This window comes from Crocodylus siamensis, chromosome 3 (assembly GCF_052110815.1).
Source record: "Crocodylus siamensis isolate JL-2025a chromosome 3, ASM5211081v1, whole genome shotgun sequence".
Taxonomy (NCBI): Eukaryota; Metazoa; Chordata; order Crocodylia; family Crocodylidae; genus Crocodylus; species Crocodylus siamensis.
This window is the reverse complement of record NC_143397.1, coordinates 104,730,806-104,748,592: the sequence shown is the minus strand read 5'-3', so window position 1 is coordinate 104,748,592 and position 17,787 is coordinate 104,730,806.

Below are 17,787 nucleotides of genomic sequence, written 5' to 3'. Positions count from 1 at the left end.
TCCCCAGGTGTAGCACCTTGCACTTGTCAGTGTTGAAACCCATCCCGTTCTCGTCTGCCCACCCCTGTAACCTGTCTAGGTCTGATTGCATCCTATTCCTCCCTTCTAGCATGCCCACTTCCCCACACATCTTGGTGTCATCTGTGAATTTGAACAGGGTGCTTTTTACCCCCTTGTCCAAGTTGCTGGTGAAGATGTTGAACAGTGCAGGCCCGAGGACCGAGCCCTGCAGAACCCCACTGCCCACATCCCTCCAGGTCGAATAACACCCATCCACCACCACTCTCTGGGTGCGGCCCTCCAGCCAGTTAGTGATGCATCTGACTGTGTAGGTGTTGACATCATGGTCTCCTAGTTTTTTAATGAGAATGAGATGAGAGACAGTGTCGAAGGCCTTCCTAAAGTCCAGAAACACTATGTTCACTGGTACCCCTGCATCTAAGGATTTTGTGACCTGGTCATAGAAGGCTACCAGGTTAGTCTGACAGGACCTGCCTCTAATGAACCCATGTTGGTTGCCTCTAAGCATAATTTCCCCTGCTGGCCCCTTGCAGACATGTGCCAAGATAATTCTGTCAAAAAGCTTCCCCAGGATTGAGGTAAGACTAACTAGCCTATAGTTTCCTGGGTCCTCCTTGTTCCCTTTTTTGAAAATGGGAACCACGTTGGCCCTTTTTCAGTCCTCTGGCACCATGCCAGAGCACCACGAGTGCTTGAAAACCATGCCAGAGGTCCTGCAATGACCTCAGCTAATTCCCTCAGCACTCTGGGGTGGAAAGTGTCAGGACCAGCTGATTTAAATGTGTCTAGTCCCTCCAGAAGTTCCCTGACTAGGTCCTCACTGACCCTAGGCCTGGGTGTGCCTCCCCTGGGGTCTACGGGGGTCCCGGTGGGAGGCGTGACCTCGTCCCTGCTCAGAAAAATGGAGGCAAAGAAATTGTTAAATAGGTTAGCTTTGTCATCTGGTGCAATGACCAGATGTCCTAGCGTATCCTGCAGAGGCCCCATATTACCTGTTATCTTCTTTTTCATAGTTTCATAGTTTCATAGTTTGTAGGGTTGGAAGGGACCTGAGCAGATCATCTAGTCCAACCCCCTGCCATGGCAGGAAAGAATACTGGGGTCAAATGACCCCAGCAAGATGTTCATCTAACCTCCTCTTAAACACCCCCAGGGTAGGAGCCAGCACCACTTCTCTTGGAAGCTGGTTCCAGATCCTAGCCGCCCTGAACGTGAAGTACTGCCTCCTGATATCTAGCCTAAACCTACCCTCTGCCAGCTTGTGACCGTTATTCCTGGTCACTCCTGGTGGTGCTCGGGGAAACAGTGACTTCCCCAATGCCTGCTGATCCCCCCTGACTAGTTTATAACCCTATGTATTTAAAAAAGGACTTCTTGTCCTTGATCCAGGTAGCTAGTCACACATAGCATGATGAGGTCACATACATATCTGTTCCAGAGATGTGTGACATCATTTTAGGTCTCCTTCCTGTTTGTTGACATAACATCATGCAACTCCAAAACAGTGGTAGAATGCATGGATGCTTGCCTGCATTGATGGCATTGAGCTCCCAGTGAGCTCAGCGTCAAGAAAATATCTTGCCATCATGAAGTTTGCCATCATTATTGGTTGCAGTACTAGATGGTTCAGCTCCCTCAGATGGAACGTCCTGTATAGTAGTTTCAATCTCCAGGATACCAGACTGCTGGTCTACTATCTGCTAGCATTATATGCTTATTCTGCATTTATGTAAACACAGAACACATACACATAGATGAATCAAGACCAGGCTAAACATGAAAAAAGTTATGAAGATTATTTCCATTTGGCTTTGTCCATCTGGCTTTCACAATAGGAAATTATGTTTGCTGCCTGCATCAGAGAAGCCATTTGATCAGTCAGTGGACGAGATCTTCTGTTGGTGTCAATCCATTGAGGTCAACAGAGTGTTCTGTCTCTTGCTTTTACACTCCCTCCCACTCCACTTTTGTAAACTGCAACTTTTGTTCCAAACACCAGAGACTATGACCTGAAGAGTCCCAACAAGACTCTGCCAGTTGAGGCTCTGGTCCTGTGTTTCTCAGAATAAATTTGACTTTCCATATAGGTCTTCTAAGATTTGTTTTTTTCCCTGTGTACCCCTTGCATCCCTCTTTTCTGGTTAAAACAGATTTTATTTTCTGCTTGTCATCTATATATAACACCTTTTCTGCTTGTCTTTTAAAGTTAGGCATGTTGATGGTATTAGATAGTACTACATTGGGCTGATACTCCAACCTTCATTAGTCCCAGTTCCCTGTTTTTTTCCCCCCTTAGGGCATGGGTTGAGCTCATTTTTGGTACAGGTATGAAGTACGTGACTGTTTTGGATGCCAACATCAAGAGAACATGTAATCAGACAAAAAATATTTACAGAGGCAAATATTCACAAGCAAACAGTAATTCTTTGATGTGTGTGGGGTCTCTGTACTATTGCCATGCTCAGAACATAATCTGATAGAATATTTTCTTTTATCATTTTATGATATCTTATCATTGTGAAAGCTGGAGCAAAAGGCCTGATCTGAAAATGTCAGAGAATCCTTAACCCCAAACCAAAAAGAGCTCAAGAGGGTTTCACTCCACTTAAATTTATAAATTGCTTTGAAAATGTCACTTAACTCCACTCCGGGCCACCTTTTCCCAGCATGACAGTCTGGTCAGTAGACTGATATATTCAGAGACTTATTTTCATAAACTCCATCTTTCTTTAGTCCTTACCATCACTAATTTTATGCAGCTAGTGCCCCACCTCCCCGGTGGCGCATTTCTTTATAATACTAGTAAGAATGCTGACCCTACCACTAGCTCCTTTGTTGTTGATGATGAAATGCCCACTGACTTCTGAAGAATCAGTATGTGGCCAGCGGTGCCAAACACACATGCAAATCTCAGTGCATAAGGAATATAGGGCAAGTATATAAGCTTATTCCTGTTCTTGCAAGATACACCCATAACCTAGTGCAGAAACATATGGCTGCCATTTGGGAGCATTCCAGATTCAAATATAGATTCAACCTTTGCTCTCTTTCATGTGTACATTCAGAAGATGGTTGCACGTTTTGCATGACTAGGGGATGGCTTTGTTATAATTATTTCACTAGCATATCAACAATCTGTTTTAAGCTGCTTCATCATCAGGTATCATCATCAGCTTTACAAAAGTAAAGTTGTACATATAAATGAAGATATTTTAAAAAATAGATACACTGAGATTAAGTTGTGTATTTATTATACAGAATGACCAGATACATCTATGATGGGATATTCACCTACAACTGGTTATAAAGTTTCAGTGATCTATATGACCTGAGTGTTTGATCTCTCTCTCTATATCTATGTATTATACATATTATCTACATTATTACTCTGTGTGTGTGTGTGTGTGTGTGTGTGTGTGTGTGTGTGTGTAGAGAAATACAGCATTAACTTTGAAGGTATTTTTTGAAAAAGCTTTAAAGATTTTAAACTTATTTTATTTATTTATTCTCAAGCAGTTTGTCTTCTAATGGCAAATTCTTTGGAAGTGCATCAGGTATAGTGAACTTTGTGTATGCACAAATTCAGTTTCATCGTTATTATGCTAGTAAATAAGTTTCTAGTTCCCATGGTTGTGCAGAAGGGAACCCCTACCATGGAGCCCAAAATGAGCCCTAAAGCCTCAGAAACCAGAAAAACCAGAAGGGAAATAAATAAAAGGGCTTCCTTTCTAAATTATGATGTTAAATATGATTTTTGGAACTCAATTCATGGTTTTTGAACATGGGGACTTTGCAATAATGCAAATACTGTGAAAGAATGTGTTTACAAACATGTTTTCACAAAGTCCATGGAAGCTGTTAAGTATTCATTTCATTTGAAAGTGACATAAAAGTGAATCTAATAGCTTAATATTCAGCTTGATTTTTTAAAGTTTTCCTGCTTGATTCATTGGGAGTTAGATAGGACCCTGATCAGCCCGATCCTGCAAATAGCAACTACTGAATGCCTTGTTCACTCCTGTGAACACTCTCCTACGAGTCATTAAAGGGGAATGTTCCCAAGGCTAACTGACAGCAAAGCAGCTGTTGTACAGCCATACGGCTTTTTATATGGTAATTATTCTTGACTTCAGTGGGAGCAGGTTTGGTCTGTTGCAAAATTGTTTCTTTAAAGTTTAAACTATTTCCGTGTGTGTGAAGCTTGGGGGGGGGCAGGGAGATAAAGAAGGGTGGGAAGGGAATACACCTTGTGTTTCTATGAAATAAACAGTCTGGCTTTTATTTTATTATTCATTTTTTAAACGTAATTAGGAAGGAGATTTGAAGTATCCACACAGACATTGACTACTTTTCTCAGAGTTGGTGGCTTCACTTTGCTGTGGAGCTGCTTGCCCATTTAAAACAACGCCAGTATCTCTAAGGCAGAAGAGAGCCTTGTGTTACAACTTCACTGGTTGTGGGTGAACTTGAGAAAAGGCTTGGCAGAGACCACTCCTTCCTTCTGCACATTTGCTGCTCAGGGTGTGTCAAGCCTGATTATCATCATTATCTCACTTCTGTCACACTCTATAAATATAGGTCTAAATAAACCAAACAGCATTAACATTTCTCTTCTCTGTCTGTCACAGGGGGAAGCATGAGGAAGGGTTTCATAGGGCTCTGCACTACATTCCATACATTAAAACAAAACCAGCCCAGGGACAGAAGTCCTACTACAGGTTGGATAATACCCTACTTTGTGAATCAAAGTGGATCACATGGATTTTAATGGGGAACAAAGTATAATTCAAGGTAAGTAAGCATGGCAGAACCTTGCCTGTGTGCATGAGAAGGAAGACAATAAAGCTCACAGGGGATAAACTGGGCTTGCTGTATAATGTGATCTGTGTGAAGTGGTCTAAAGATGGCTCATGGAAACTAGGAGTGCTGATACCTCACTTGAGCCAGTAGATACCACTCCTAGTGGAGATAGTAAGAAATAGTAACAAGTGTCAGTTAACTGCAGTTGGGAGTCATGCATACAGAAAAGGGAAAGAGGGGAGGAAAACTTTAACTCCTGCTTCCAAGCAACGACTTTGACTTGGTTGGACTAACCGAAACTTGGTGGGACCCTACTTACGATTGGGCAGTAGGCATTGAGGGTTACAGATTGTACAGATGGGATAGAGTGGGGGAGAAAAAGAGGGGGTGGTGTTGCTCTCTATGTTAAGGAACAATATACATCTTCTATAACCAAGACGGGATCAGAGGAGGGCCAAACTGAGGTATTGTGGGTCAGGGTACAAGGGGCTTGGGGGGAAAGGGACTTGGTAGTGGGGGTCTACTATAGACTACCACACCAGGAGGATGAGCTAGACCTGGAATTCTCCAGACAGCTCTCAGAGACCGTACAGTCGAGAGAGATGGTTGTCATGGGTGACCTAAACTACCCTAACAGCTGCTGAGAGAAGCAGTAAGCCAAATCTAACAGCTCAAGTAGGTTCTTAACCTGCATACAGGACCTCCACCTAATGCAGGAGGTATATGATCCCACTAGGGGAGATGCCTTGCTGGACTTAGTGTTAGCTACAGGGGATGACCTGGTGGGGAATCTGAAGGTACAAGGTAACCTAGGGGATGGTGACCATAGACTGATTGAATTCACTATCCAGCAAAGGGTGGGTAAACTAACTAGCAGGGCTGAAGTGCTAGACTTCAGAAAGGCTAACTTCAGTGTGCTTGGGAAATTAGTTAGTGAGGCATTAAAGCTCAAGAGCATTGGCAAGATGCGGGTCCAGGAAGGGTGGTTGTTCCTCAAGGAAGTGATCCTACAGGTGCAGAAGGAGACAATCCCATTGTGCATAAAAGGGGCCAAAGGGGCCAAGAAACCCTCTTGGCTAAACAGGGATGTCCAGGAAAGCCTAAGGGCAAAGAAAGAGGTATATATGCTGTGGAAGCAGCAGGTAGCTACGAGGAGAAATATACCTCCCTGGCTTGCACTTTCAGGGAATCAGTTAGAAAGGCCAAAGAAGGATTAGAACTTAGGCTGGCAACAAAAATTAAGGACAACAAAAAGTCCTTCTTCAGGTATACAGGGAGCAAAAGGAAGGCACAGGGTAGCATAGGACCCCTACAAAACATACTAGGGCAATTGGTGACAGAGAAGGGGGACAAAGCTGAGTTCTTCAACAATTTCTTGTCTTCTGTATAACTAGACACAGAGCAAGACAAATCTCCCAGTTGGATCACAGATAGACACAGGAGGGACACCAGTCCACCAACTGTTAGCACTTAGTGAAGGGGCACTTGGAGGGGCTGGATGTGTTCAAATCAACGGGCCTGGATGAACTTCATCCAAGGGTGCTGAAGGAATTGGCCAGTGTCATAGCAGAGCCGCTGGCCCAACTGTTCAAGTGCTCACGGTGCTCTGGTCAGGTCCCAGAAGACTGGAAAAGGGCCAGTGTGGTCCCTATTTTCAAGGAGGGGAGGAGGCACGAAACAGGAAACTATTGGCCAGTTAGTCTCACCTCTATCCTTGGGAAAACTCTGAAAAAAATCATTAAGGATCACATTTGTGGGAGCCCAAGAAGGGAAATAATACTGAAAGGAAATGAGCACAGGTTCATTGCAGGTAGATCCTGCCTGACTAACTTTGTTTCTTTTTATGACCAGGTCACAAAATGATTAGATGCAGAGGTTGAGGTAAATGTCATCTACTTAGACTTTAAGAAGGCCTTCGAGACAGTATCTCATTCTGTTCTTGTAAATAAACTGACAGGTTGTGATGTAGATTATTACACAGCCAGATAGGTGGCAAATTGGCTTAGGGATTGCACTCAGAGAGTGGTGGTGATTGGGTTGATATCGACCTGGAAAGATGTAGACAGTGGAATCCCGCAAGGCTCAGTCCTTGGACTGGTGGTATTCAATGTCTTCATCAGTGACTTGGGGGAGGGTGTGGAGAGCACCCTGTCCAAATTCACAGATGATACCAAATTATGGGGCAAAGTTAACACACAGAGGATAGGGAATAGATCCAGGCAGATCTGGACAGCTTGGAAAAATGGGCAGAACGAAATAGGATGCAGGTCAACAAAGAAGTGCTGCACCTGGGCAAAAAGAACCACCAACACGCTTACAGGCCGGGGGATGACCATCAGAAAGGGGTGTTGGAGTCATAGTTGACTCCAAGATGAACGTGAATCATCAATGTGACGAAGTGATCAACAAGCCTAACCTCACTTTATCATGTATTAGCAGATGCATGACGAACAGGTCCAGGGAAGTGATGCTTCCCCTCTATGCAGCACTGGTCAGGCCGCAGTTGGAGTACTGTGTCCAGATTTGGGTGCTGCACTTCAAGAGGGATGTGAAGAATCTTGAGAGGGTTCAGAGGAGGGCCACTCATATGGTCAGAGGCCTGCAGGCAAGGCCATACAAGGAGAGACTGAGGCACTTAGATTTCTTCAGCCTTTGCAAGCGAAGGCTGAGAGGTGATCATGTGGATGCCTATAAATTAATTGGGGAGGGCAGCAGGGAATAGGAAATGCTCTATTTACAAGGGCACCCCCTGAAGTAACTAGGAACAATGGCCACAAATTGATTGAGATTAGATTTAGGCTGGACATTAGAAAGAACTTCACAGTAAGGGTGGCCAGAATCTGGAATGGGCTTCCATGGGAGGTGGTGCTCTCCCCTACCTTGGAGGTCTTCAAGAGGAGCACCTGGATGGGGCCATCTGACCCCAGAGCTCTTTCCTGTCCAGAGCAGGATGTCAGACTCGATGACCTACTGAGGTCCCTTCTGACCCTAACATCTATGAATCTATGAATCTATAAATGTGGCCTAAATGCAGCACAGAGGAGAAAGGAGCAGCCTATGCAAGATAGCTAATGAATATACATTTCTAGAGCACCTAAGTGATTAAGGAGATTGAGTTCCTAATGAGATTTAGGTTTCTAATCACTTAGGTAATTTTGAAAATGTTACCCAATATTGTTACATCCAATGTCTCCAGGAGGCCTCTAATCTGAGTGTATTCTATTTTGGGTGTCCAAACAGGGACCCTGTTGCAGGGCACTTTAGATGTCCAGCTCCTATAAGAGTGGGAACTGCTAGGGAAAGAGCCCTAGTAGTGAGTAGGGAGCCCTAGCTGTGGGTTACCAGAGTGAGCCAGCGGCACCCACCTGTTACATGTCAGCTGACAGGAAGGGACAGGGCCTAGCTTACATATAAGTCTCAGGCCTGAGGCCAGGAGGACAGTTCCCTGCCAGCCACCAAGGGGGAAAGGAGCTTTCCCAGAGCAACCAAAGGGGAGAGGCCTGTCTGCAGGAACAGCTTCTGTCACTGTTGAGGCATGGAGTATTCCCTGGTAGGGTGACTGATGTTATAACTGGGTAGTTTGGATTTTATGGTATAGCCCAGGAGCTTGTGTTTTGTTTGCTGTTTTAACCAACAGTTTGGGTGAGGTTATTAGGGGTTGGAGGAGGCCTCATAGGGGACCCATGGCAGCGTGGGGGGCCCAGGGCCAGAAAGGGTGCAGCATTGTGGGTGCAGGACCCTGGTGCTAGAGAAGGCGCAGCATTTGGGGTGCAATGACCCCAGCACCAGTGAGGGCGCAGTGCAAGACAAGGCTGCGGACAGCCTGAGTGCCAGAGAGGGCGCCGAGCGAGACAGGGCTGCGGACAGCCCAAGCACCAGTGAGGGCGCAGTGCAAGACAGGCTGAGGTGTAGGGGAGGAAAAAGAGCGCAGATAGTGCCCCCTGGCATTGGGGAAGTGAATGGGTAGCTTCCCACTTAATCACATCTTTTAATCAATTAACAACAAGGTGTGGCAGGTGAGAAGGTGGGGGGGGGTTGGCCCATAACAGGTGGGTGGGGTCCCCAGTAGATGGACCCTGAAGAGGCGCACCTGTCACAGACCCCTTAAATCCTTTTTCTAGAGGTACATGCACAGTTCTTATTTATGTCAAATAGAATTTTAAGAGTTCTGCAACTTTTGGAAAAATTAAAATCATTGTATTTCAGGTAGAACAGCTAAAAATTGCAGGCAACAAAATGAGAGGCCTTTTGAAATTGTTGGCCTATCATTTAAACCTTGCATTGGTGGGAATCTAATGCATAATATTGTCCTAAATTACATAATGCATTACCTAATGCAAAAAGATCCTAGAGAGATGGGATTGAAGTTAAAAACCTGTTTGTTGCCCACATCATGATTTGCCTTTTGGTTCTGTTCACTTATTTTTTTTGCTGAGAGACTTGTTAATGTCTCATGGAAACCAGCCAACCATTTCAAGGTAATTTTACTAAGTATGTTGTTTTTGTAATTCATTTCCTCTTTTTCCATTTTGTCTTAATGCAGACATTTGAGTGAAAATTATGAACCAGATCTTCAGCTGGACAAAACTGACATGATACTAATACTAATCAGTGACTCCACCGATTTACATCAGGTGAAGATTGGGTCTAATAATTGCTCTTAATTATTTTTATTTTCAATTTCAGTGCTTAAGAAAGCTGCGAAATACACTGCAGACTGATGGCATGATTTCCAAAAGGTCTGGCACCTATGTTTCCACGTGCTATCAAAGGGAGCTGTAAGTGCTCAGCACCTACACATCAGACCCAAAAGACCCATGACACTCTGTAGCTTGGGCAATACTGCAAGGTATCCAGCATAGCTTTTGGCTCTTAGGAAGCTTAACTTTGACCTACTGAGCCCACAATCTATACGCTCAGAGTCCTTTGTCTCTGTTTTAAGAGTGCTAATGACTGACTGCTTTTACGAGCAAGAGGCATTTTGTGTGATATCCCTAATTGGACAACCGTATAGTTGGGAGACAGCTTGGACAAGCTTTTTTGTCATTGAGCTTTCTCAGGCTTGAGAAAGAAGTTGACACAGACTAAGCTAAATAACGGTGGGGGGGGCGGTTATGGTCTGGGTAAAAGCAAGTGACCTACTTGGAGGAATGGAGAGGAGCTATGAACTAGAAATGAAGATCATCAGGAAAGCTTATAAGACAAAAGAAAGGCAGAAGAGTAGGCAATCTAGTTAGTGGTTGACCAAGAGCAATAAAAAAGGAAGATGGTCATTGTTACCTGTAGAGTGCAAGGAGATTAGAAGTATTCATTAAGTTGTAGTAAGATATAAAGCCACTGTCTGTGTTAAATCCAGATTTTTTACTGTCTAGTAAGGTTATGAATTTCTGTTCCGTTTTCTGAAGGTATTTTGTAAATTCCTTTTGAGCATGAGGATTGTGTGGTCAGAAAAAGAGTTGTTCTGTGACAAGTGTGCTTCTACTGTTGTTCATGTATCTCTGTGCTTCATATTTTTTTCAAGAGCGTTCACTTGAATTCTCTGGTGCATAGTTTCTGTCCAGTCTCATGTAGTTTCCATGGGGGCACATGGTACATTGGATAAAATATATAATATTCTGTGATATGCATATGTAAGATATGTAGATTCTGATAGCTTTGTGGGGGAAGGGGTGCTGATTATTGTGGCATTAGCCACGTGCTGACAGAGTTCATATTTATTAAGGCAGCATTGTGTATCATTTTACTGAGTATTAGTTAAAAGGGAATTTGGTTCTGATGATGAGATAGACCAGATCTGAGGGTTTTTTGATGGCCAGGAGTCTGTCTGCAGGAATATAGACAAAAGTTGCACTTTCTTTGACAATAAATTTTAGCTCATGCTAGTGATGGATGAATATCAAAACATCTATCAGTCTAGTTAATATAAATTAAAGTTCTATGACGAAATTTTTTTATGGGTCAGAGGCTTTTCCATCAAGATGTATCCGAAATTCATTGTGTTCATGCCTGCTAAGGCCAAGAAGCCTGGAAACAAATATTCCCCTGAATTACTGATTCATCATAGTTTCATAGTTGGTAAGGTCAGAAGGGACCTGATCAGATCATCAAGTCTGACTCCCTGCCATGAGCAGGAAGGAATGCTGGGGTCAAATGACCCTGGCAAGGTGTCTATCTAGCTTCCTTCTGAAGACCCCCAGGGTAGAAGCGAGCACCACTTTCCTAGGAAGTTGGTTCCAGTTCCTAGCCGCCCTGACTGTGAAGTAGTGCCTCCTGATATCTAGCCTGAACCTGCTCTCAATCAACTTGTGGCTGTTATTCCTAGTTATCCTGGTAGTGCTCGGGACAACAAGGTCTCTCCTGTTCCCTGCGGGTCCCCCTTGGTAAGTTTGTAGATGGCCACCAGATCCCCCCTCAGCCTTCTCTTGTGGAGGCTGAACAGGTTCAGGTCCCATAGCCTCTCATCGTAGGACCTACCCTGCTGCCCCCTGATCATGTTTGTGGTCCTCCTTTGGACCCTCTTGATGCTGGCCACATCCCTCCTGAAGTGTGGCACCCAGAACTGGACACAGAATGCCAACTGCGGCCTGACCAATGTCATATAGAGGGGGAGGATCACCTCCTTGGACTTGCTCGTGATGCATCTGTGGATGCATGACAAGGTGCGGTTAGCCTTACTGACCGCATCCTCACATTAGCAGCCCATGTTCATCTTGGAATCAATAATGACTCCAAGATCTCTTTCTGCCACTGTGCTTTCGAGAAGAGAGCTCCCCAACCTATAGGTATGCTGCTGGTTCTTCCTCCCTAGGTGCAGTACCTTGCACATATTGAATCCCATCCTATTCTCATCTGCCCACCCATGTAACCTGTCTAGATCTAGTTGTAGCCTGTCCTTAATGTGCTCACTTCTCCCCATATCTTAGTGTCATCCACAAATTTGAACAAGGTGCTTTTCACTCCCTCATCCAAGTTGCTGATGAAGAAGTTGAAAAGTGCGAGCCCAAGGACCGAGCCCTGGGGACCCCACTGCCCACCTCCCTCCGGGTCGAAAATGACCCATTCACCACCACTGTCTGGGTGCAGCCCTCCAGCCAATTTGTGACCCATCTGACTGTGTAGGCATTGATGCCACAGTCACCTAATTGTTTAATGAGAATGGAGTGAGAGACAGTGTCGAAGGCCTTCCTAAAGTTCAGAAAGACTACGTCCGCTGCGACACCTGTGTCCAAGGATTTGGTGACCTGGTCATAGAAGGCCACCAGGTTGGTCTGACAGGACCTGCCTGTAATGAACCCACGTTGGTTGCCCCTAAGCATAATCTCCCCTGCTGGTCCTTTGCAGATGTACATCTGGATAATTTTCTCAAACAGCTTTCTCAGGACTGAGCTAAGACTAATGGGCCTATAGTTTCCTGAGTCCTCCTTCCTCCCTTTTTTGAAAATAGGGACCACATTGGCCTTTTTCCAGTCCTCCAGTACCTCGCCAGAGTACCACAAGTTCTCGTAAAGCTGTTTCAGGGGTCCCGCAATGACCTCTGCCAATTTCCTCATCACCCTGGGGCAAAGATCATGTGGACCTGCTGATTTGAACATGTCCAGTCCCACCAGAAGTTTCCTGTCTAAGTCCTCACTGACCCTGGGCCTGGCTGTGTCTCTCCTGGGCATATCTGGAATCCCAGTGGGGGCATATGTTGATCCCTGCTCAGGAAAATGGAGGCAAAGAATTTGTTAAAGAGGTCAGCTTTATCATTTGGTGCGACCATCATAAGTCAGCATAGAAATGGAGGTGTGTAAGGCATGTAATATGTGAAAGTAATTTGCTCTGGGAAGGCTGAATGGTCTTGTAATCAAGGCATGACAATGGAACTCATGATAGTAGTGCCTGGCTCTGCTAGCGACCCCCCTTGTGACCTTGGGCAAGTTAGTTGACCTTTCTGTGCTTCATGGCTCAGTCTACTGCTTATATAATAAATGCATTTGCTTTCATTTTCTTGATGACAAGAGGCTGGGACAGCAACTATTCCTTAATGTCTCAATGGTGCTTCTGTTTATATGTTGTTTAGCCTAATAAGCCATTACTGGTACCTCCTAGACACAATGTCTGAGTTTTCAAAGGTGGCTAGAAGATTTACATATTCACCTCAGGAGAAATGCACCTAAATCCCTTTAAAGGGGATGTAACACCAATAATATATATTAGTAATAATGATTCCCATTGTTCATAGCACATAAGCACAGTAGAGGCTAGAAATGAGTATGCGGTTTGTCTTTTGAATGTCTTTCCATAGTTGAACCTCACTGTAATAGAGAATCTTAATTAAATAATAATGAAAGTAAGCATTTCTATAAAACCTCTTTCATAACTGGTTTACCAATGTGGATAATTAACACTTTCTCGTTTTAATATGCTCCCAATATAATACATGGGCAAGAAAGGGAGGAACCCTTGCTTCCTAGCTAATACTAGCAGTAACTATTGAGAAATAAAGCTAAAAGCAGCCCATGAAAAGCAGACATATTTTCAGCTCCTGTCAGATTTGGTTTTGCCTGCTTCAGTGCAGCAGACATTTGACAGGAGTTGCACTTGTCAGCAGAGTTTGGGAATTTATTGTTCTTGACATCTCTCTCATCATATTGAGTTTCCTGGGACAGGAGTGGTCAAATGAGAGCAGCAGGTGAAAACACATCAAGTGTAGATCTGAACCTAAAAAACAGGCTGAACCCTGGCTCTTCCCCATGCTTGTGGCACAGAAACTCAGTATATTTTCAGAGCAAGAGCCACAGCTTAGCCACAGAAATGTTAGCCATCTGTTCGCTTTTCAGCATTATACAATCCAGAAAGCACAAACAAATCTGAGATGGAGTGGGGGTGGAGGATGAGAAATAAGCACTGTCACATTGGAAGATTGTTCTTCAGCTTCATTCCTGTCAGGAAAGATTCAGACTTGATGATACATGCAGAGTGGAGGTGCTGGAACTGATGGTAAGGTCCTTTAGTCTTTCAGAAACTAGAAGAAACTACTATTACAAGAGGACAGTCTTGGCTTGAGTTACAGTGTGACAACCTCACAAATAGGCCCAGGGTGAAATCTTCAAAAGCATCCAAATAACTTATGAGTCTAAGCAATTTTTTCAAAAGTGACTTACCAAACTAAGAACTAAAGACAATGGGATTTAGGCCTCTGTGACTCAGGTATTTAGAGGAATTTAGATTTTGCTCTGCCTAATCCTGCAAAGCCTACATAATTTAGGGCTTGTCCACATCACAGTGGCAGTGGACTGTACTTGGGATGACTCCCAGTTGTACTCAGCCACCTATACCTGCAGGCATGCTCCATACCTGAAAGTCTGCTGGTGAGGATACTCCAGGGCATCCCTTGGCAGCCACTTTTGAACTAGGCTCCTAAAATCATGTCTGGCAGTGGCACCCGCAAGCATGGCACACTGTGCCAGATATCTGTTTCCTAAACTACTTCTGGAAGGGCTAATTAGCTCTGCTGAGTGATGAGATACAGCAACAATGGAACTGGTACTTGATAATGATTCAAATGTATGGATGCCAATTCAAACTTTTTTCTGTTTTAATAGTCCAGCAGATCAACCCTCTAGAATTAACTATTCTTTCTGATTTCAGGCAAACTGGAAATGCCAGAATAGTAGTCTGCTTCAGTTAATTGATGCATTTCCCATTTTCTCAAATACAAAAGCCCTTTTGTTTCCCTTAATTAGATTGCTTTTTCATGATGGGGGTCACTGAGTGCTTTGTAAGCCTATTTTCACATTGCAGTTCTGTCCAGATTCTTGGTAGTAGAAGAGTCTGTATGTACAAGACCTAGACCAGGATTGTTGTCTTGGTCAATTTGGTTTTGGGATAGGTAGAAACCAAATTTATACAGTTATGTCTCTTTTAAACCTGCTAATCAAAAGAGGCTGTTTTGAATGCATCTTCAAAACACTGACAGAACAGCTCACTTGTATTGTTAGCCCTATACCTCTCCAGTATCTCTCTGCAACACTAGTATTTTTCTGGTGACAGCTATTTGATACATTAGGTCTCCAGCCAAAAATAGTCTCCCGGAAGCTGCAAGTGACAAAAATTGAACAAATATCTTCTCCTGCTTTGACAGGCATGTAGCTAATGAAAGGAAACATGGCATGTGCTTAAAAAAATCTAAAGAAGAATGCACATGACAGAAATTAACAGCTGCCGAGATATATTTCCCTCTAATGGATCCTAAGAGGGACTTTTCTGTATATTTATGGAAAGGACAAATAGTTAAAAGGGATGTGTTAGTTAAGGAATAGCAAGATGAGGAAGAGTTTGCTATGCAGAACATTGGATGGTACTAGTAAAGGCATAGGTTGAATTTTGTAATCCAGTTTCTCTTCTCCACTCTTTTTAGCCAGGGTCATTTTGAACCAAAGGTGTTCAAACAGCAGTGCAACCAAGAGCAGAAACTGAACTGAATACTACAGGCAGCTGCAGGAGCATGGCCTGTTGTCTGTCATTTTTGGAAACCAAAAATGACTTGGTAGCGTATCTGTGATTAGGGAAAGCTTGTAATTTGTGTTTGCTGTAGTCAGCTCAGTGGTATTTTGGGACAAACAGCCGCTCTATGCTACATATAGTTTGGAATTTTGCGGCTTTTATATAACTCGCCATTCTATGGTAGAAGGGAGCAAGAAGGATGAGAACACGTTACCCACGCTTGGACAGCTGAACAGGAGTGTAGAGGAAAATGCATTGTGCTCCCCATTAAGTTTGGATTTATGAGTTAGGAATGCTATGTGGATCTTCTATTAAACAGAAGCAAAATATATCAACAAATTTGAACATTGTTGATTACGTATAGCTTTCTCTTTTTGGGAGAGTTTTACAAAGGTGTTTGAGTATGATAAAAACAAGAGAATAAGAGCCAAAGCAGAACTTTAAATGTGAACTCATTCAAATGTGAATTTGCTCGGATGTGGATCAGAACTCACTCCTGTGATTTTTGGGTACAGGTGTTACCAGATTTGCCTGTCCATTTGGGGTGCGCTCGTTTATTAGAGTTATGTTTCTGTAGTGTCTGCAGTTCTATCAATGTGCTGCTTTTGTCACTTGTGTTTCTATATGGAGCTTTGTCTGTCTCTTCTGCAAGTCCTTACCCCCAGTGGAGCTACCTTTCAGGGTTGGGTTCTTCCAGCTACCAAATCAGTCAAACATGTACACAAACACACAGATTAACAGAGCACATCTGAGCGGGCAGGGTTACTCAGCATTTCCAGGCTACACCCTCATGTGCCCCAGACTCAGCACAGGAACAGAGCACAGTTGAGCTGGCTGGGTCAATCAGCATTTATAGGCTGACACCTTATATGCCATGGCTCAGCACTTCCCAATCTCTTGTCGCAATTGTCCTGATAGTAGCTCCCTTGATGAGCAGACCCCACAGGATTTGGGGGCTTTACAGGGATCTTTGGCTTAGGTAAAAGAAGCATTGGTGCTGAACAAATGGGGGGAGGGGGTCAAGGGGAAGAAAGTGTAAACGAGGTTTGGAGAGAGAGTATGGCAACCAGCTTGACCATAGAAGTTTTTTAATGAGAATGGGGTGAGAGACCGTGTTGAAGGCCTTTCTTAAGTCCAGAAAGACTATATCTACCGCAACACCTGCATCCAGGGATTTGGTGACCTGGTCATAGACAGCTACCAGATTGGTCTGACAGGATCTGCTTTTAATGAACACATGTTGGTTGCCCCTAAACATAGTCTCCCCTGCTGGCCCCTCGTGGACATGCGCCGGGATAATTTTCTCAAAAAACTTCCCCAGGACCAAGGTAAGACTAATGGGTCTATAGTTTCCTGGGTCCTCCTTCCTCCCTTTTTTGAAAATGGGAACCTCATTGGCCCTTTTCCAGTCCTCCAGCACATCACCAGAGCACCATGAGTGCTCATGAAGCCATGCCAGAGGTCCCGCAATAACCTCTGCTAGTTCCCTCAGCATTCTGGGGTGAAGATCATCAAGACCTGCTGATTTAAATATGTCCACTCCCTCCAGAAGTTCCCTGACTAGATCCTCACTGACCCTAGGCTTGGGTGTGCCTCCCACGGGGCCTACAGGTGTTCTAGTTGGGGGAATGACCAGGTCCCTACTCAGAAAAATGGAGGCAAAGAAAACCGTGGTCTTTGGTCTCAGAGTTCAGTGCAGTCCTTGCCTTGGAATCTCTGCTCTCCACTCTGAATGGTAATGGCGGTGCCTCCCTGTCCCATCTTTGATGTAAATGAAACTTGGGGAGTTGCCTTACTCCTATCACCCTTGTCCAGAGGGGTTTAGGAGTGTCTCCCACTGGATCTTCATTGTCTTTTGTAAGTCTTTCCTCTGATCATTTCTGGGTCAGGCCAGTGGTTGGGGGTGGGGTGGGGCTGTGAGTCCTTCATGAGTCGGACAGCTGGGTACTGTGCCAGGGTCCCCCAAGAACACAGACATGAGAGGTAACACAGGTTAGAGTGACTGGCCATGTGCCCAAGTTGTTCCACTATTTCCTAGGCAGTTTCCAAGGCCCAAATTTTCAGATCAGTTAGTGCCACGGTTGTCAAGTGGAGGTACGAATACTCCTGGGCATACTTGAGAACGCCCTAGGCCATACGTGTGGGTGGGTGGGAATGGAGTGCTGCCACGTACTGTGCTATGCTGCCATGCAGGTGCCGCCCAGCTGGCCAGATGCAGGGGATGGTACACATGGTAGCTGCCACCACTCTGCATCTGGCTGCATGCCACCCCCCCACATTTGATGGGGCATCCCTCCCCCCCATCCCGCATTCAGTTGCTGGGGGTACACTGATCCAAAAATGTTGAAAATCCCTGAGTTAGTGGATCAAACTCTACCTACACAGAAAACCAAATTTTGCTTCATGAACCACTGCAACCACTGCCCTGTAGGCTTCATATCTGAGGCAGATCACAGAGCACATGATGAAGTGTATTGG